This window comes from Halichoerus grypus, chromosome 12, assembly GCF_964656455.1.
Source record: "Halichoerus grypus chromosome 12, mHalGry1.hap1.1, whole genome shotgun sequence".
Taxonomy (NCBI): Eukaryota; Metazoa; Chordata; class Mammalia; order Carnivora; family Phocidae; genus Halichoerus; species Halichoerus grypus.
In genome coordinates, this window is record NC_135723.1 from 61,897,490 (window position 1) to 61,919,412 (window position 21,923).

The window sequence follows — 21,923 nt, forward strand, 5'->3', positions numbered from 1 at the left end:
TATCTAGGCTTCCTGTAGTTTTTCCTCTTTGGCTACTGTGTTCCTATGAAGGATCTTGGGGTCGAAGAGGAGATTGGTGCCCACACTGCAGACCCAGTCTGAGGGGGAGCTGTTGCCTGCCCTCCTGCCCCGACGATCCCTGGTCTCAGTGGGCGGACACAGCCTCACCCCAGAACTCCACCTGAGTAACACAGGGTCCTGCCCCCAATAGGGGCCATTATTGGTGATGGAGTGTGAAAGACATAGGGGAAAGCAGGACTGAAGTGTGACAGCCCCATCAACCCCTCTGCCCTCCTCAGAGCATGGCTCAGGGAGCACCAGGGGCTGCCCGGGTGTCCGTCCCTCTGTCCCTCCACTCCCATTTCCGGCCCCACCCACATCTGTGTTGGGTAGTGGGACCCAAGGTTTTGCCAGGAGCTCACGCATCGGAACTGAGTGAAGTGCTGGGCACGGGTGATGCTTAGCTGGCTGGGAAGGTGACTAGCTAAGGGGGGAAGAGCAACTTAGCCCCTTGAGGCCTTGTGGGCCGCTCCTCTCCTGGAGGTAGGTACCACACCTGGTGAGGATGTGTATTTTCCTGTGGAGGCGCCTGTGGCTTTAGTCAGATTCCTAGCATGTCTGCCCAGGGCCGAAGAGAAGAGAGGTCAGAGTGGGCTGGTGGGGTGACAGCCATGAAAAGACCACTCTGTCTGCTCCCATCTGACAGATGCTTTTCCATCTGTCCTCATGTAGTCCGGAGGCTGGGGTGGGCTGAACAGGGCTCTGTCCAGCCCTCCTAACTCACAAAGCGCCTTCCCACTCAGGGCCTCTCTCAGAGTTGGGGGCACAGCAGGTGCGGTTGTCCTTATTTGACAGAAAGGGAGATGGACACGCACACTTATGGGACAAGTCTGTGTCAGGCTGAGACTTGGACACAGGCCCCAGACACCCCCCTCCCTGCCCACCACACACACACTTAGGGCTGCTTTCTCAAAGTGGAGACAACGATACTAGGAAACTGAGTGTCCGGTGAGCAGGCTTGTACCTTCCATAGAGGCCTAGAATCTGGGAGGCTCTGAGAACCACCAACCTTCTAGAAATCTCATCAGGCCACAGGTGCAGCTATCATCCCAGGTGTGGGCTGATCAGGGAGGGGTGTCTGGGAAGGACCTGGTGTCCCATCATTGCTCCTGGGAGACACATGCGTCCTGCCTCCCTCTGGTGGAGGCCTGGCTGATGGTAATGCAAGGGCACCTAGGGCAGGGCCAGGGGCTGGGTCACCCCAATGAAGGCTGAGTCAGTGCTGTTGGAACAGGCTTTCTTCTTCCAGTGTCCCCTGGGTCCCTGTGAGGGGCAGCTGTGCTGTGTCAGCCCATGCAAACCTCCCAGGCTGAGGACAGGCTGGTGTGAGTAGAGAATGATGGCTACGCTATGGGGAGAGTATACGGGCCAGCCCACTGCCACCCAGCCCACCTGTGAGGGTGTGCCAAGGCTATCTCTCACAGCCCTTCTTGGCTTATCGCCTTATCTTGACCCATCCTAAGCTGTGAAGCCCTCTCAGTCCCCACTATGAGCCCTGGCCACCCTGACCTCAATCCCAGCTCTTCCTTCGCCACCCCTGGCCATCTAGGACAGAGCCTTTCTTACAGACTATTTAGTTATAACTTCTAGAATCCTAGTGCCAAGAGGCAGGACTGAAAGAAGAGGTCAGATCAGGGAACTGCTATTTCTTGAGCACTTACTTTGTGTGAGAAACTTCCCCGGGTTGTCACATACAGTCCTTCTAATCTTTACAACACCCTTGGAAGGGAGAGATGACTGTCCCCATTTACAGAGGACACTGAGGCCCCTGAAGACAAAATGATTGGCCCAAGGCCACACAGCAGGCTGGTGGCAGAATTGGGATTTGAACCTGCTCTGCCTGGCTTCAAGGATTGGGCTCCTCCCACGATGTGGTGCTAGCCTGTTTTGTCATGACCTCCACGAAGTTTAGCTCTGGGCCAGCCAGGCAGCCTGTCCTCCTCTGCCTGTGGGGTGTTGAGAGGCAGGAACAAGAAGGAGAATGGCAGGCTGAAGGGACTCCAGCTCCAGGAGGAATGCATCCCATTCTGGGGCCAGCTGGACTTGGTGTCTGCTTCAGACACATGGGCACCACCGGACCCAGGGCAGCTCCCCTGGCATTGGCCCCACCCCAGCCTCCCCAGAGCTCTCTAGGGCTGACTGGCCCTCTCTCTGGAGGAAAGTGTCTGATAAACCTGCTTAGCCCGAGGTTGCCCCCTCCCATCAGAGTATATGGGAAGGGGAAGGGCAATGCTGCACCCTGAGGGAAAATGATGCACGATGAAGGAGCCTCAGATGCCCTTTCAGGCCTGGGGACAAAAATTTCAGGGTGAGGCTTCCCCAGACATCCTCTCATCTTCTGGCCCATGGCTTCAGTGCTTCAGGCACCCCTACTCCCAAGGGTCAGCCCCACTCTGCTCTGCTCGTGTTTTGTCCAGCCCAGCACAGAGAAGAGGTTTTGGGGGGAAATACTGGAACTGGAGCGAGGCTGGTAGAGCCACCAGAGCCCTTCTGTTTTTTTCATCAAACTTTAACGGAGAGAGTAAATTTCCTGGAAGATTCCATGACTCAGGCTTTGTCCCCTGGCTGCAGAGCATTCAGATGACTACACACATGAAGTGCTCTGGTGGGGAGCATCTATCACACCCCTTCAGCTGGGTGCCTGCTGGGTCTCCCCCATGGTCCAATGGAGACTTGGAGGTGGCTCAGCGGGCCTGGAAGGCTGTGCCCTCTGCACTCGGCCCAGGAGGAAGCAGGATCTAATCTAGTAGCCATTGAATCCTAGAATATTTGTCCCTTCATTAGACTCACAAGAGCAAAACATTGTGGTTCCACAATTGCCCCACTGATTCTGAGACCAAGGATCCCTGGCCCGGATTGCATGATTTTCCAAAGCCCTTTGGAGGGAAGACTTTCCCTCCTCTTTCCAAAGAGGTCTGTGATGAATGCTCAGATCAACCTGAGGTTGCCTTTACACCATATATATATATATATATATATATATATATGACTGGGTCAATCTGTTCTGGGTTTCTAAATATCTAGGAATCTGGGATCCTTGTAGACCCATAGTTCCCTTTTGTTAGTTCCCTTTCTCCTCCAGGATCAAAGGGATTCCTCTTCCCAGACCCTGGAGGGGTGCTGAGCAGTCCAAGGGAGAAGAACTGATCTTTGATGCTACCCTGGTTTGGGGTCAGTAGCAAGTGGCTGGACATACGTGCCACAAAGCCTCAATGGGGCTGGTGGCCTGTAACTCTGGCTTTGATCCCAGTGTCAGTATCCATCTCAAAAGCTCACATGGGCTCAAAGAGGGCCCAAATGAAAGCGTGTGGATGTCTCAAGGCAGCCATTTGCCACTGGGCCCCAAGGACCATGGTGCCTTTTGGGGAATTGGTAGATGCAGGGAGGGTTCTCTCTCTTTGGGGGTTCCCAGGCTGGTCCTCAGCATCCTGCAAACCAAAGCCAGGAACTGGTCTGGAAAAGCACTGGAGGAACAGAGGCCCCCGTCCTTGATGTGGCCCAGCCATGTGCTGACCCATTAGGATTTTTCCATCACTCCTGGAGGTCACACCTTCACCAGTCAGGAGCCTCTCAAGGAGGGGGGGATAGTGATTAATGTTTTATGGACGAGCTGCTGGGCATGACACCTTGTTTTCTTTAGGTTTAGAATACAATGAAGACGATGAATGGAATTTGCTGTGAGCTGGGGGCCAGGGTGGGGCGATTCTTAGGGGACCCACAGGCAGTGATGTTTACCGTCCTTCCCTCAGTGCTGAAAAGCAGGCAATTCTGGAGGTAGGAAAGGCTGGAGATGATGCAGGTGAGGCTTTTGCCTGCGGGGCCATCATCCCCAGCCCTCAAGTGACAGCTTGCTCCCATCAACACCTTGGGTTCCAGTGTTCGGAGAGCCACTGGTGAAATGTCCCCAGAAATGCTAATGAGCTCGTTCTGCTCAGGTGACTCTACTTCATTCCACTAAAATCACATTCTCTGCATATAGAATTCTGCTCATTTTTCTGTTCTTTCCAGTGTATTGATGGGGAACGAGGTGAGGACACAACTGATCTTCAGCTGTATGGGTCAGTAGTGCCTCGGCACTTCTTAAATATGAAAATACTTTCATCTGTTCTGAGCTCCTCAAGTACCCCTCCCCACGGCTGCCCTCCTTGACTACTCTGGTCCTTCTCTTGTCTCTAGTCTCCCGTGGACCTCTCCATTACCCAGCACTTAAAAGGTTAAGTCTGTCATCAGCAGAAGGCCTCAAGGATCTTATTCTGCACTGAAGACCCGGGGGAGTGCGGGAGGATTGTCACACGCAGTTGTCATCTACTTTGCATATTACCTCCAGTTGGGAGAGAAACCTTGCAGTTCTTACACATATAGGTCCAAGGTCTAAGTTAGAAAGTGTATCTGTGTGTGTGTGTGTGTGTGTGTGTGTGTGAGTATGTGTGTGAGAGAGAGAGAGAGAGGACTCAGTCCTGTAATGCTACTATATTTGGAGTCGTCCTCTGATCTGCCCCGAGAACCTTCGCAGCAATTCTCACTCACGGGAGAGGCACGGCTCGGCTTTGTGTAAGTACACAGCACTCCGCCAGGCCTTGCAGCCTAGCCCACGATCCATCTCACAACGTAGCCAAGCGCTGGAGGAATGTCTTCTGCCCACAGTCATGTTGTTGCTAAGAGATGTCATGGCCAGCTGCTGTACTTGGTTTGCCTAGAGCCAGCCTGCCCCCATGCAGAATATGAGCTCGAAAAGCCTGGCCTGGCTTGTGTTCATAAAGGGGGAACCAGCATGCATTTTTCTATAAGTTACTGAGTAAGCAAATAGATCTATAATTTGGAAGGAGAAAAGTTTTGTCTTTGGGGAAAAAAATTAAAGGGATGGAGGGAGGAAGGGAGGGGAGAGAGAGACTCTCAAAGAATTCAATAAAAAAGTCCAACTCCCCCAAAAACAAACCCAAAGAATTCAAAAAGATGCAAAAGTTCTCAAGGATGGGAGCTCTACCATTCAGAGCAATCTTGAACATTCTAAAAACGGCCAATATGTCCCTGGTACCTCATTTAACACAAGCTTTATTTTTAAACTTACCTTATGTTTTTCATATAATGCAATATAAATAGTTATAAGTGACTTATGTCTTTAAGAAACTCAAACAGAAAACCCCAACACACTAAACCTATAATACCAAGAAACTTAATTTTAATCACCTAAGATTAAAGTGCCAGCTGAGGAGGATGGTGTCAGGCAAGGTGTTAACAATTTTGAGTATCACTTTGGTGTGCGTGTGCGTGGTGGGGGGATGGTGAGGCAAAGCCCATAAAGTAGGAATCAGTAAGGTCTGAGTTGCCTGAGGAACTTGCCGCAGGGTCTTCTGGATTGTGCAGGCTACAACTCACAACTTTTTGTTCCTTGTTTGAACTCCAAGGAAACCTCCCTTAAATGGAGCTTGAGTGTTTGAACAATACGAGGGCAGTTTGTGCAGGTCAGCAGAGTGGCCCGGGCACCTGCTGGATTCCGGGCAGTGGCTGCCGCACGGCCTGCCGGGAGGGTGGTGGAGGCCAGGCCCCCTTCCTCTCCCTCCCCAAATCAGGGAGGTTGCTTGGATAGACGACACAGGAGGTACTGTGGTGGGTTTTTCTTTGTTTTTGTTTTTTTTGTTTTTGTTCAGTGAGAATTTTTTTCTCAGTGAGAAATGCATAAGAAATGAGACATTTGATAAAAACCCTAGCCCCCTCTATTTGCACGTATTGTTCTCTCCCAGCTGGGCATTCCTGCGGAAGCCAGGCACTGGGAGGGGAGGTCCATGCTGAAGAAGGTGCGGGGCGGGTGGAGCTGGGTTCGTGGCTCGCGGGCTCAGGTCACTGACCCCGGCTGGCTTGGGAGGCAGCTTCTCCCGCGGTCATATGTCACACGGCATCGCACGGCTCCTTAGTCTCAGCTGGCCACCTGGGATAAGCACTCGTGGCTTCCCGCCGCGGTCGGTGCGTTCGCCCTCACTTCTGGGTCTCAGCAAAGACATGAACATGCAGGCGTTTCCTGGTCCCCTGATACCTGGATCTTTGTTTCCTACCTTCCTTTCCTCCTCTCTCCTGGTGGCTTCTTGCAGACCTGAGGAGGTGCCTCTGCTCCACACCCCTCGAGAAGATTCCTGGGCTCTAGGGAGAGAACGGCTCTGTTCAACTGTTCGTGAAGTTCCGGGAGTCACTGATGCGCCTGGATCGTGACGGATGGGCCAGTAGCATCTTCCATCCGAGACGAACTCCAAGAATTTCCGCTGCTGGCAGTGACCTCCTGGGCTGGGAGGAGGTGCTGCATCTGCCTCCAGGAATGTGGGGCCTCGAGACTCCAAGCCTCGGAATGCCTCCGTGGGGGTCCGAAGCTTTAGTTCTAGAAAATTCCGAGGGCTCCCAGCTCCCTGTCCATTTCCTTCCTTCTCCCTAAGTCACCTCAGGCTGCCCTTGAGATGTTCTGGAAATGGAAAATGAAAAATCCTAGAGAGTTAGATTTGAAACAGAATTCAGCGGCCACGGGGATTTCAACAGCTGGAGCCACCCACGTGCCTGGCCAAGGCCTTGAGTGAATGGCTTAGGTAGGTCACCTGAGCTCGGGTGAGTCACCTGCTCCCTGTGGTCCTCACAGAGAACCCCAGCTCTTGGAGTTGTTGACTGGTTTTCACAGGTGATGAGGTTAAGTTTGGAAACCATATCACCCTCTGGGAAACTCATCAGAGTAATTATAGTAGAGGCTCTGACAAGTCCTGCAATTAAAAATTCACTTATCTAAGCCAGTGTTCACCAAACTTATTGGTTCACAGAGCTCTCTTTTGGCAGTAATTGGTATTATTGTCTTGGGGGACTGGTTTTCTATAGAACACATGGTAACTGTTAGCCCGGGCATTATTTCTGAGGGCCCCGCAGCTTTCAAATTTTCCTATTTAAATCCTCCTGATGGCTTAGTTTATCAAAACCTCTCCTGAGGGCAGGTGTGAGGGACGAAGGAGGAGAGAGAAGTTCTGAGTTCAGAGCCAGGGTGCTGCGGGCGTGGGGAGGAAGAAGAGGCAGGCAAGAGTGTGCGCATGTCTGTGTACACGGTGGGGGTGGGGAGGAGGTGAGAGATAGAGATGGCCAGTTATCAAGAGAGACAGAAAGGTCACAACGGTTAAGAGTCACAAAAAGAGCAAGGGAGGGAGAGGAGTGGGGACTGGGGGTGGGCTGCGTACTGTCTGGGTGATGGCTGGGGAGGACCTTCCTTCCCAGAGTGACTCTTCCTCTGGCCCATCACTGATTAATCCCCACCTGCCTTGTCCTGCCTCCCTGGGGAGCTTGTATGGGAGCCAGGGGCAAATGCCTGGGTATAGCCAGAGAAGGCCTCCAGGAAAGGAGCCTCCATAAATTATTGACTGGCCTTCCATTGTGCTGGAACCAGCTGGTGCTTGTTGTCAGGCCAAGCTCCTGGAGCTGTGGGCAAAGGTGGCACGGGCTGGGGGTGAGCCCAAGCTGAGCCAAATCTCATCCAGAGCCTCTAGAAACCGGCCAATCTAGGGCCGTCAGGGTGGGCTTGGGCACACTGGGGCAGGGCAGCAGTACCTCAGATGAGTTCCTTTCCCACTCTGTGCCTCAGTTTCCCCACCCATACCATGGGGATTGCATTTGAGAGTCCTGAAAAGCCCTCCCAGGTCTAGGCTTTTGCTCAAAAACTTTTAAAGCCTTGCACCTGGAAACCTCTCCCCACGTGTTGGCTTTGGGGTTGTATTCATACCCCAGCTCTTATCTCGGCTACCTTGCCCTAATGTGCTTGCTTAACTCTACTGTGGGGACACCCCTAGGGACAGAGGCCTTGCACCTGTCCTCGGAAGCTCCAGGACGCTTGGGGAGACTCATCCCCTGCGGCTGGCCAGGATTGGGTCTGTCTGCTTCTGGGAGCTGCTGAATGTGGGGAACCTCCTGCACCTGCTCCCCATCTGCCTGTGTCCCTGCGGTGCCATGGGACTCCGGGCTCCCCTCCCTCCACGCGTTCCCATAGCACAGCACGGGGAGGACGGCCCTCGGTGGGGGGTCACTGCAGGAGCTCACTGAGGCCACCATTCCCAGCCATCCATGCCCTGCTTACACTTGCCAAGATGCAGTCCCAGCCCCCTGCCTGGGGGAAGGGGGAGGCCTGTGGCAGCTCTCACAGGCCTGGCCCTCATTCCACGCACCCTGGGGCTTATCTAGGTGGAAACACCAGGTGTGATGGTGCTAGGAAGCCAGAGAATGGCCAGGGGTGATAGGGAATTGACCCAATCCCCCACACCTACATTATACTATACTATACTATACTATAGGCATCCCCATTAAAGAGCTGGGAAAACTGAGGCCAGAGAGAGGGAGCCTTCCCCAAGTCCCCTGGGGGTGCCTTCTTAGCTGGGGCTAGAGCTCTCCTGCTACTCCGAGCCTGCTCTGGCCCTCATCTCTGGTTGCCTTTTACTGGGGCCATTTCTTATTTTGGCCTTTTCCTGTCCCTGTGGGGCAGTCCTAACCCATCTCTGCGAAGGCCTGTGCAGCCCCCAGAGTTGACCTGAGCAGAGTAGGTGCCTAAGGCATGGCTGCCAGGCTCCCTGCGCTGATCCCAGCCCCCTCAGCTTGCCCGCCTCTGTACCTCCACTGGTTACGGGGGGGAGGAAAACATTCCCTGAACAAAGGAGAGGAGTGGAATGGGGTATCCAGGGAATGAGACCTTGCAGGCCGGACCCCAAGGGGGCAGCCAGGGGCACTGTTCCCCCAGGCAGCAAGCAGAGGGACCACAGGGCGGGCAGAGGATTGGGGAGAATGGGCTGGAGGGTCTGCTGGAGAGGAGGCTGGCCTTGGGTGCTGAGCAGACTCCCCGGCCTGGGGCTCTCGGTGCCAGAGAATTTCAGGATGGATCTGGGCTTTGGAGATTGGGATCCTGGGCTGGAGTCAGAAGGGAGGCTGGAGCCCTCAGAGTGATCAGTGAAGAGGCAAAGGGAACCCCATTTGTAATGTCCTGCTGTGTGTTTGGCACTGTATGGGGACTTTACATATACTGCTTTGTTTGATACGCATAAATGAGCGGAGAGGTAGGGGTTCACTTGTTCATTCACCTGAGAAATATTTCCTGTGTTCCTACCAGGTGCCAAGCACTATTCTGGGTACCGACTGTTGAACAAAACAGACAACGCTTACATTTTATGAATGAAGAAACTAAATCAGAGAAGTTATGCAGTCAGTTCAAAGTTGCATAGCTAGCAAGGGCAGAGCCAGGATTCAGGGCCATGCTCCAGGCCCAAGTTCTTTCCCTTTCTCCGTACTGTCTGGGTGGAAAGGCAGGGTGGTGAAGTAGTGCCTTGCTGTGTGAGTGCGGGCAAGTGCCCTCCCCATTCTGGGCTTAAATGTCCTCAGTGATGTTGAGGGCTTTGGCCAAGCAGTCTGAAATTGTTCCTGGGGGGCAACAATGGAAATTAAATTTTTAAATGGGGGACAGCTACCAATTTTTGGACAAGTTATAGACATCAAGCCCTGAAACGTCCATGGGGGCCCCCGAAATTTCCTGAACAGAGGGAGGGGCCCAACTGAGCATCTCTGAACTCTGCTTGCCCTGGGCTCCTCCCAGTTCCCCAGGACCTCTGGTCCTCGGGTTATCAGGGGAAGCAGCTGAAGCCTTGGACAAACAGGGGCAGGCAGGGACACAGGGACATATGGTTTATAAATAAGGGGTCTGGGTGGGGCCAAGCTGGTTGGGGTGGGGAGGGTGAGGATCGAGTTGCAGAGAGGCCAGTAGAAGGTCTTGGGGGACATCTGGGCCCTCCTTGCCTTCCCCACCCTCTCTTCCCGCAGGGGCAGGCCCGCTCAGATCCTAGCTGAGCATCAGCACCCCCGTACCAGCCCACGGCTCAGCAACTCTGAAGGAGGCCCGACGAGCAGGGGACCAGAGCGGCTTCCTCTGTGTGTCTTCCAGGCTCGGCCCTGCTGCGAGCAGGTCACATTCATTTGCACACCAGGTCACCGGGAACCCAGCGGCAGCCTCCCTTCCTACCTCTCCCGGGACACTTTAAACTTTTAATTACAGAAAAAATAACATAGTTACACAATAATATATGCAGCTTGGTGGAGTAGTTTAGACCCTGGGCTTTGAAATCCGACGGTCTGGGTTAGAATCCCGGGTCTCGTATCTCCAACAAATCACTGGGGCCTGTTTCCTCACTGTGAAAAGGAGACACACCCCATAGAGCTGTTGTGAGCGTTAGCTGAGCTCACGTACGTGATACGCTTTATTAAAGGGTCTGCACATAGTAAGCTCTAGGGAAATAGTAATTATTACAGAGGTAATTTCATAATATAATAGACACCGATGAGCCCATCATTCACCCCAAGAACTAGAATGGCATATACGCCTTATTAATCTATTATTTAAAGCTTCTCTTTTTGAGCTTTAGTACAATGGTAGGTAGCATATCGTAGAGAATTTTCTGGGGTGTTCCCTTGTCTTAGCTTCTGAGGCTCGTCCCTGCTGCTGCATGTGGCAGGAGTTCATCAACTGTGGGGAATGTGCCACCATCGGTTCTCCCAGCCACCCTTGCCTCCTCCTGACCGCCGGCCACACTGCAGCCAGGCCGACCTCTGTGCGGCTCGGAGCCCAAGCGCCAGCCTCCGACCCCCATCCCTCACCCCTCCTCAGCCCCCAGCCCTGGCATCCCGGCTTTGTCCCCGCCAGCTCCAGAACTGCAGTTCACACGCTCTGCCCCTTCTCCCGTTGCTTTGGGAGGAGGGAGTGGCCGGCCAGGGAGCACCCCAGTTTGCTTCTGAGTGGCTGTGCCTCCCTGAGTAGGTCTCCTGCCCTCTTGGGGCCTCAGTCTCCCCACCTGGGGGGAGATCCTTCCTCTGCCTGGAGGTGGTGCTTTGCCTGGTCCAGGAAGTCCGGGGAGTGGGTGCAAGGCCCGGTAGTGTGTGTGTGTGTGTGTGTGCTCCGTCACCGGGGAGAGTGCTGGATGGACACCCTTCCCCAGGATGCTCTCACAGAGATAGGGGGCCCTGCTCCCAGCACCTTCATGTGCACCATGACCTCTTCAACCCCCAAATAAGCCACCAAAAATTTGAATCAGAATCTTATGGTGAGTTATAGTATGCAACTCGGGGCACGGACAGCACCTGGGGCTGGAAACCGGGGGACCTAAACCCCAGTCCCAGCTCAGAGAACATCTTCCCAGGCAACCTGGGGCACCTCAGTTTCCCCTTCTGCAAAACAAGGACAATGATCCATGCTGGGTGCGTGCCAGGGACAGCTGGGTCTATATCCCTACCAGGCAGGTCCTCCCATCAAGCCTGGCTAGAGAGAGCCTGTCTGAGGAGAAGGAGGGCAAAGTCTGTGGTGAAGTTTAAAATTTACAAAGAAATGAGTTATCCATGCACAAATCAAAGCACCTTCTTTAGTTGGAGGAAAACAAAGTGTCACATTGTTCTCATGATGCCTGGCTGAAGGCCAGAGCTCCTCCCACACCCCTGCCGGTCCACACCTCGCCCTGCCCCACTCCACCCTGCCCCCATTTAGTAGGTGCTCCTGTGGGGCCATAATTTCTGTTCGGCAGAAAAATCACTTTGGGATTGTGAGACTGACCTAAAAGCCTTATAACAGAAACTGATTTACCATTCAGAGCCCAAAGAATCTAAGCATCATTGTTAGTGGTCCCCCAAGAATTCTCAACCCTGGTTTTCTTCCTGACATGACTAGAGATTGAGCCCTGACCCATCCCCCAAACTCCGCTCTGACCTTGATCCCCGATCTGAGCCTCACCCTTGGTCTAACCCAGACCCCAAACAGATCACAGGCTGAGCTCTGACCCCGGCCCCATGCAGAGCTGGGTCACGGGCCTGTGTGAGAGCAGCTGATGGCCCCAGGCAGCCAGAGTCCCTGCAGAGCTCCAGTTAGGTGAAGTCCCTTCTCAGAGGGCTGAGGATGGGGGCTTCTGTCTATAGGGATCCACTCTGAGGCCCCAGGACCCCAGCTCCTGTGCTCGATTGTTTCTGTCCCTGAGGGAAGGGCAGAGTCAGGGAACAGGAAAAGGGGCTAAAACTCAGACAGGAATAGGGCTTGCTCTGGCCTTGCTCTGATACCGTCCACCCCAGCCCACCCCAGAAAGGAGATCAGGGCCAACTATCCAAAAATAGCTGGTCCCTGAGGCCCATCCACCAGCGACAAGACCCCAGCCTCAGCTATGGACATGTCCAGAGCCACCCTGAGACTTTCCAGCCTGGAACAGAAGAGGCCCTGGTTGCTCAGCATCACCACCAGAGGGCACCAGACGGGAGCGATGGAGAAGCCTCTGCGGCTGTCTGGGCCTTGTGCTGTGGTGTGGGTCAGAGGGGCTCTCCAAGAAGACTGCGTCCGCCCCTGCCCTCAAGGAGCCCACCTGCTTGTGGGCCAGACAGACCCACTAAGTGACAGAAAAAAAAAACCCTAAACACTAGCTACTGTGACCTTCTAAATTTATAGTTTTGATTGTATAAGTAGTGTCCCCCCCCAATTTTCGTAAATACTAGGATATTGGAGTTAATGCAAATGTTCCCTTTGATCACTCCCCACATTCCATCCCTATGAACTTATGAACATTTGGGTTCAAGTCTTTGTGTGAACATATGTTTTTGTTTCTCTTGGATAAATAATAGAAGTAAGATTATTGGGTCATATAAGTGTATGTTTAACTTTATATGCAACTGCCAAATTCTTTTCTAGAGAGGCTGTACCATTTTACATTCCTGCCTGCGATGTTTGGGAGCCCCAGGTGCTCCATATCCTTGCCCAAACTCATACTGTCAGTTTCCTTACTTGTTATTCTAGTGGGTGTGTAGTGGAGCCCGCGGTGAAATGTGCATTTCTATAACGGCTAATGTTGTTGAGCATCTTTAAAGATGCTTGCTTGTCATTCACGTGACTGTTCAAATCCTAACCATTCTTTGAAAATCAGGTTGTTTTCTATTAAGTGGTGAGAATTCTTTGTACACCCTAGGTGCGAGTTCTTTATAAGATATATATTTTAGAAATATTTTCTCTCCTTTAGTGCCTTGCCTTTGCATTTTCTTTCTTTTTTTTATTTAAGATTTTATTTATTTGAGAGAGCGAGAGAGAGCACAAGCAGGGGGAAGGGACAGAGGGAGAGGGAGAAGCAGACTTCCCGCTGAGCAGGGAGCCGGATGTGGGGCTCAATCCCAGGACCCTGGGATCATGACTGAGCTGAAGGCAGACGCTTAACTGACTGAGCCACCCAGGTGCCCTACCTTTGTATTTTCTTGATTTAACTATGTCTCTTTTTAACTTTATATTAAAAAAATAATTTTAGGCATACAGGATAATTGCAAAGGTAGTGCAGAGAGTTCCTCTAATTTTAACATATAACCGTGGTGCAATTATTGATAATAAGAAATTAACATTAATACAATACAATCACTAAACTACAGACTTTATTCAGATTCTACTGATGTCCTTTTTCTGTTCCAGGATCCAATACAGGATGACACTTGGCCCTGTCATTGGACAGAGCTAGAAAATGTATAAACATATACTCACCCATGTATGTGCATATGTACACGTATGTATGTATCTACCCATCTACATACCTACCTTTGTTCCTATCTCTGTATATCTATCTCTTCAAGGAAAACATGATTTTATCCTAATACCTGTGACTCCAGGTCTGTGGAGCACTATGTATTCATTCTGGCATTTTTTTCTTTACTTGTTTATAACTTCTCTGGCTTTCATTAACTACAGTATCTTTATTTAGATTTTATTATCTACAATATATTTGCTTATTTGTTCCACCCTACTATGCATGCAATATATTTTCAGGATTGTTAGCTCATACCTTTGTGAAAAACAAATTTACCAAATACAAGTACAGAATTTGTGTACAGTTCTTTTTATCTTTATTTTTATCCAGGCAAAACACTTAGGTCAACCCTGTTCTTTCCCACTCCCTAGAGTGTGGTTATGTCGTATATTTGTAATATTTGTATATGTCATATATTTGTAATACAGTCAGATTCATTTGTCACAGTCTGCATGACATCTTGAACACCCCCGATATCCTGGTTGATTTTTTAAGTAGGCTCCATTTCTACATGGGGCTCGAACTCACGATGCTGAGATCAAGAGTCAGATGCTTAACCAACTAAACCACCCAGGTGCCCCCATCCTGGTTGATTTAAAAAAAATATTTGCATATAGTAAAATTTACTCCTTGGGATGTACAGTTCTATGGGTTCTGAGATGCCTGGAATCATATATCCCACATTATTACACTGGACAGTTCCTTGATCCCTCCCCCCAGATTCCCTCCTGCTGTCCTTCTGTAATCAGACTCTTCTCTAACCCCTAACCCTTGAGAATTACAGATCTGCTTTCTGGCTTTATAGTTTCTCTTCCCTAGTATGTCATGTAAATGGAATAATAGAGTGTGTAGCCTTTTAGGTTTGGTTTCTTTCTTTTACCCATTAAAGTAGATTTGAGATTCATCCATATTGTTGCATGAACCAATAGGCTGTCCCATTTTATTGATGAGTAATGTCCTATTGTGTGAATATACTATAGTTTGTTTACCAACATCTGTTGAAGGACATCTGGGTCTTTTCCAGTTTTGGGTGATTATGAACAAAGTGCTATCCACATTTGTGTTCAGGTGGGCAGAAGTGTTCAATTCACTTGGTTAAATACCTAGAGTAGGATTGATGCTAAGTATATACTTAACTTTAAAAGAAACTGCTAAGCTGTTTTTCAAAGTGATTGTACTATTTTACATTCTCACTGGCAACATGCAAAAGTTCCAGTTGTTCTGTATCTTTGTCTACACTTAGTTTTGTCAGTTTTTAAATTTTAACAATCCTAATATATGTGTAGTTTGTGGTTTTCATTGTTTACCTTTTAACCTATCTGGGCTTTATATTTAAAATGAGTTTCTTTTCTTTTTCTTTTCTAGATTTTATTTATTTATTTATTTGTTAGAGAGCAAGAGAGAGAGAGAGAAAGCGAGAGAGCATAACCAGGGGGAGCGGCAGGCAGAGGGAGAAGCAGGCTCCCCACTGAGAAGGGAACCCAATGTGGGACTTGATCCCAGGACTCTGGGATCATGACCTGAGCTGAAGGCAGATGCTTAACCGACTGAGCCACCCAGGTGTCCCTAAAATGAGTTTTTTGGGGTGCCTGGATGGCTCAGTTGGTTGAACGTCCAACTCTTGATTTCAGGATCCTGAGTTCAGGCTTCGCATTGGGTTTCATGCTGGGCATGGAGCCTACTTAAAAATAAAATACAATGAGTTTCTTGCAGGTAGTATGTAGCTGGGTCTTCATTTTTCTTTCAATCTGATGATCTCTTTAATCGGGGTGATCAGTCCATTTACATTTAATTTACTTATTCATGTTGTTGTATTTACCTCTACAGTTCTGTTATGTTCTCTTTATTTGTCCTATCTGCTCTTTGTTTCAGTTTTCTTCCTTTCCTTTTCTTCTTTTTTTTTTGATTAAGCAGTTTTCATATGATCGATTTTATCTCTGATATTGGCTGATGAACCATCTCTTCATTTTATTGTTTGATGTGGGAGCTCAAGGATTTCCAATATATGTCTTTAATTTACTACAATTTACCCTCAAACTATATTACACTGCCTCACAGCAGAGAAACTGTACAAACATACACTTCTGTTTTCTTCTATTTTCATTTTTGCTCTTGTTTTCATACTTTTTACTTCTCTATATGCCATAGATCTCACAATATATTACTATTGCTTTTGCTTTAACTAATCAACTTTTTTCATTTTAAAACTTGTGGTAAAATATGCATAACTAAATGGTGTACAAATCAGTGGCTTACGCACTGAAGTATTAGGTATTCACAATGTTGTGCAACCAGCATTATTATTTATTTCCAGAATTTTTCATCATCCCAAACAGAAACTCTGCGCCCTTTTTTTTTTTTAAAGATTTTATTTATTTATTTGAGAGAGAGAATGAGATAGAGATAGAGAGCCTGAGAGGGGGGAGGGTCAGAGGGAGAAGCAGACTCCCTGCTGAGCAGGGAGCTCGATGCGGGACTCGATCCCTGGACTCCAGGATCATGACCTGAGCCGAAGGCAGTCGCTTAACCAACTGAGGCACCCAGGTGCCCCAACTCTGTGCCCTTTAAGTAACAACTCCCCATTCCTCCATTGTCCCAAACCCTGATAATGTCTACTTTCTGTGTCTACGCATTTGACTACTCTAGATCTCTCATCTAACTGGAACTATGTGGTCTTTGTCTTCTTGTGTCTGGCTTCTTTCACTTAGCAGAATATGTTCAAAGATCCTCCACGTTGGAGCATATATCACAACTTCATTCCTTCATATGGCTGAGTAATATTCCATTGTAGGTATGTGCCACATTGTGCTTATCTATTCACCTGTTGATGGACACTTGGGTTGTTTCCACCTTTGGCTATGGTGAATAATGCTCCTATGAACCTTGGTCTACAAGTATTGTTGAAGTCCCTGCTTTCAGTTCTTCTGTATACATGCCTAGGAGTAGAATTGTTTAACCCCCCCCTTTTTTTTTTAAGATATTTTTTATTTATCTATTTGACAGAGAGATAGCACAAGTAGGCAGAGTGGCAGGCAGAGGGAGAGGGAGAAGCAGGCTCTCCGCTGAGCAGGGAGCCCGATGCGGGGCTCGATCCCAGGACCCTGGGATCATGACCTGAGCTGAAGGCAGCTGCTTAACCAACTGAGCCACCCAGGTGCCCCTAACCCCCCCCCCCTTTTATAAATTGTTTAACCTTTTGAGAAACTGCCGAACTGTCTCCCACAGCAGATGGACCATTTTGCGTTCCCACCAGTAGTGCATGAAGGCTCCACATCCTCATCAACAGGTGTTATTTTCTGTTATTTAAAATAATAGCCATCCTGGTGGGTGTGAAGTTATAAGTCACCGTGGTTTGGATTTGTATTTCCTGAATGATTAATGATGCTGAGCTTCTTTTTATGTGTCTACCATCTTTGAACATGTCTATTCAAATCCCTTGCCCATTTTCGAAATGGGTTGTTTATTTTTTTTGTTGTTGAGTTGTAAGAGCTTTTATATTTTTTGAATATTAATTCTTTATCAGATATTGGACTTGGAGATAATTTTTCCCATTCTGTGAGGTTTTTTTCATTCTTTTGATGGTGCCCTTTGCTGCACAAAAGTGTTTACTTTTAGTGACATCCAATTTATCTACTTTTCTTTTATTCCCGGTGCTTTTAGTGTCGTATTTAAGAAATCATTGTGAAATCCAGGGTAATGAAGATTTTCCCTTCTCTCTTCCACTAAGAGTTTTATACTCTTCACTCTTGAATTTAGGTCTTTATCTATTTGAGTTAATTTTTGCATATGGTGTGGATAAGGGTCCAACTTCATGTTTTGCATGTGGATATCTAGTTTTCCCAGCAGCATTTGTAGAAAAGATTGTCCTTTCCCCATTGAACGGTCTTGGCAACATTGCCAAAATTAATAGACCATACATGGGAGGGGTTATTCCTGGGCTTTCTCTTCTAACCAATTTTTTTTTTTTTTTAAAGATTTTATTTATTTATTTGAGACAGAGAGAATGAGAGAGAGAGCACATGAGAAGGGGGAGGGTCAGAGGGAGAAGCAGGCTCCTTGCAGAGCAGGGAGCCCGATGCGGGACTCGATCCAGGGACTCCAGGATCATGACCTGAGCCGAAGGCAGTCGCTTAACCAACTGAGCCACCCAGGCGCCCCCTGGGCTTTCTCTTCTATTCCATTGGTTTATCTGTGTATATTTTTGCCAGCACCACACTGTTTTGATTACTGTAGCTTTGCAGTAAGTTTTGAAGTTAGGAAGTCTGAGGTCTCTAATATCCCCCCCACACAAATATTGTTTTGACTTTTCAGGATCCCCTGAAATTCCATATGAATTTTAATATAGATTTTTCAATTTCTGAAAAAAATGCCATTGGTATTTTTATAAGGATTTCATTGACTCTGTGTATTACTTTGGACAGTATTGTCATCTTAACAAATTAAGTCTTCCAATCCATGAACTGAGACATATTTTCCTTCTTTAGATCTTTAATTTCTTTCAGTCATGTTTGGTAGGTTTTTTTTTTTTTAAGTCACCTCCTTGGTTAAATTTATTCCAAAACATTTTATTCTTTTTGATGCTATTGTAAATGGATGGAATGGTTTTCTTAATTTTCTTTTCAGATTGTTTAATTTTTAGTGTATAAAAAGAACAACAGATAGATTTTTGCATGTCAGTTTTGTATCCTGCAATTTTGTTGAGTCTGTTTATTAACCTTAATAGTGTGTGTGTGTGTGTGTGTGTGTGTGTATTCTTTAGCGTTTTCTACAAATAAGATCATCTGTGAACAGATAATTTTATTTTTTCCTTTCCAGTTTGGGTGCCTTTTATTTCTTTTCTTGCCTCATTATTCTGGCTAGAACTTCTAGTACTACATTGAATTGAAGTGGCGAAAGCAGACATCTGTCTTGTTCCTCATCTTAGGGAGAAAGCTCTCCATCTTCATCACTGAGCATGGTGTTCACTGTGGGTTTTTCATTTATGGTCTTTATCATGTTCAGGAAGTGCCCTACTACTCTTAGCATGTTAAGTATTTCTGTCTTGAAAGGGTGTTCAAATCTGTCACATGCTTTTTCTGCATCAATTGAGATGATCATGTGTGCTTATTTTCTTCACCTATTAAAACCCACAATTTTGTATATTTTGTTTGGATTTCCTGTCGTTAAGCCATGAAGAGGGTAAATCAGTCTCTGCTACTGGTACAGAGCGGATTGGAACCAGAAAAGCTATTGAACAACCTACAGTGCACAGGATGGCCCCTGCCACTGTATAAAGAATCATCTGGTTTTAAAGGTCAATGGAACTAAGGTTGAGAAACCCTGATCCAAGGATTCTCCAGGCCCATGGTCTTCCTGAATAGACCAAGGTCGCTGAACGCCCCTCTCAACTACCTCTATATCTATTCAAGTTCAAATTCTGCCTCCACCACTGGCCAGCTGTGTGACCTTGGGTGTTAGGTAAATTTTTTGAGCCTTAGGTTTTCCGCTTGCCAGGGTAAGTTGACAAGAAAAGGCATATAAATTACCTCACAGAGAGCCCAGCTCACAGTGGACAATCACGAATGGTAGCATGTAATAAGGAGGGACTATCAGCGGGACTCTCTTGGCTGGAAGCAGAAGTTCCTCAAATACATTAAAAAAAAAAAAAATCTCTCTATGTTAATACAAATAGATTTAGTTCATCCTTTCAATAGTATTTTAATAGTATTTAATGTTACACTCTATAGTATTCTACTGTATCATATCACATTTTATTTAGCTATTTCATGATCATTGGACTTTTGTGTGGGTTTCTGGTTTTTTACTACATAATACTTTTCTCTGGGGCAAATATTCAGAAATGGAGCTTCTGGCTTTGGGAGTATGTTCATGTATATACATTGAAGAGCTCATATCAAATTGCTTTTCAAAGTGGGTGTACCAATGTTCACTCCCATCTGCAAAGTAGAAAAGTACCATTTCCCCACATTATTTTCCAAGTGTCATATTTTTAGATATCAAAATTTTAGGCAATGTGATAGGTGAAAAAGGGTAGCTCATTATTATTTTCATTCTCTTGAGCATTAGTGATATTAAGCACCCCCTGATCTGTTTATTGGCCCTACATTTTAGTTATTTTCTAACTTCCTGGTTATATCTTTGCTCACTTTTCTTTTAGGTTGTTTTTCTCTCTATTGTTGATTTGTAGGTATTTAAAAAAAAACAGTTTTGATATTTTAAAAAAACATTAATGATATTATTTGTCATTATTGGTCACAAATCTTTCTTTAGGTCTGTAGCTTGCTTGTAGTTTTATCTGTGGTGTCCTTTCTTGAACATATTTTTTTAAAAATGTGGATGTGGTCAAACTTATTCATCTTTTCTTCATGACTTTTATTTTTTATATAAAGAAGTTTCCATTCTTCTGAGGTGATAAAAACAAATTCCCCTTCTGAAAAAAAACTTACTTTCTTTTTTTTTTGTAGTGAGGGCTTTAAACCTTGTAGAACCTATATTGCATAAATGTGAGCTAGAGAGCTAACCTTATTTTTTTCCATACAAAAATTGATTGTTCTAACCTTATTTGCTGATAGTCCCTCCTTATTACATGCTACCATTCGTGATTGTCCACTGTGAGCTAGGCTCTCTGTGAGGTAATTTATATGCCTTTTCTTGTCAACTTACCCTGGCAAGCGGAAAACCTAAGGCTCAAAAAATTTACCTAACACCCAAGGTCACACAGCTGGCCAGTGGTGGAGGCAGAATTTGAACTTGAATAGATATAGAGGTAGTTGAGAGGGGCGTTCAGCGGCCTTGGTCTATTCAGGAAGACCATGGGCCTGGAGAATCCTTGGATCAGGGTTTCTCAACCTTAGTTCCATTGACCTTTAAAACCAGATGATTCTTTATGCAGTGGCAGGGGCCATCCTGTGCACTGTAGGTTGTTCAATAGCTTTTCTGGTTTCAATCCAGTAGCACCTTGTCGCTGCTCCTTGCCGCCCTTGACCTCTGACTGAGATACTGAAAACTGTCTCTAGGCATCGCCAAATAGTCCCTGGAGGATGAAATTGCTCCCTGTGAAGAGCCACTAATTTAGATAATAATTATTCGTAAGTGTCAATATCAATTATTAACCATCATTCATGCTAATGACATTGACACTAATTACCAACAGTGATTAATTGTAGTATGTATCCTTGTGCTGTTGCTTATTTGTAGCTGATGGATGGAAGGTTCTAGCTTTCCCTTTAAATTACACCTTCTCAGTGTTCCGCTCTCCCACCTGTGACTCCTCACTTGGGCTGCCCCTCCGGGAGCTCTGCTTCATCCTGAAGACGAGCTGGGCTGTGTGTGCCACCTGTCTGCGCTGTTTTTATGGGCAAAGCACAGGAAAACCTTTGGGCGAGGGAAGGGGGTCTGGGGCTTCGGGTGGTTCATGTTTTCTTTTCAAAATATTTTTCTTCAACACTGTTGGTGATGAATACAAATGGAAAAACAAAGCCCTGCTGATGTAAAATGATTCCTCACTCCACGAGGCGGGGGTGAGGAGCCTTCATCATTCATGATTCGGGTCAGGCTGTAAATATGCCTGTTGTCACCAGCATCCAGCTGGGCAAGCTCTGGGGATGCGGACCTGCGCACAAACGTCAGGACCGAGCAGGGACAAGTGGCATCCAGGGCCCTGGAAGATACCACGTGCTTCCAAATCCCTAAAGGCTGTGAGAGATCCAGTGGGACTTAGAACACTGTCTTTAGCTGGGCCAATTGGGATTCCGTATTTTAAAGTCTAAAACTATAATAAAAATGACCAAGTATCAGATGTTCAAAATCATTTGAGCAGCTATGGTAAGTCCTCTAGTTTTTGCTATTGGTAACAGTTGTCTTGCTTTATTCAGGGCAGTCTAGCTCCGTGAATCCCCTTGCAAACCTCCCTTTCAGGCTCATTTCCCTCTATTACCATGAAGACTTCTGGAGACTCTGACAAGCTCCTATGTCAAGTCCAGGGCCTTGATGTCTGCAGACCCCACCTTGCCTTCCAGGCTGCCGTCCCTGCGGGGAAAGAAGCGAGGTCCTGCTGATAGGACGCCTTCTTGGCCAGCCCATGCAGGGGCTTCATGATCTCGCTTCTTTTTCTCAGGTCATCCCTACTCTGCAACCCCCACTGACACCCCCCAGCCCCGCTGCGTCCCCATAGCCCTGAGCCCACCCTGCAGCCCTGTGGATGAGGCTCAGGTCACCACCCAAACTGGTGGGCCCAGGTCTTCTTCTCTGAGTCTCCTTCATGGCGGGGGGAGGGGGAGGGCT

The 21,923-nt window shown here is 47.7% G+C and overlaps 1 protein-coding gene across 1 annotated transcript in view; it reads left to right on the top strand.

The window, feature by feature from the left end:
* The first annotated feature begins 4,487 nt into the window (after nt 1–4,487).
* The window catches only part of GHRHR (growth hormone releasing hormone receptor), a 29,181-nt gene continuing 11,745 nt past the window's right edge, over nt 4,488–21,923 (top strand). Inside the window, exon 1 of the mRNA XM_078059851.1 lies at nt 4,488–4,611. The gene's annotated coding sequence lies outside the window, so the exon portion shown is untranslated. The remainder of the gene's footprint in view (nt 4,612–21,923) is intronic.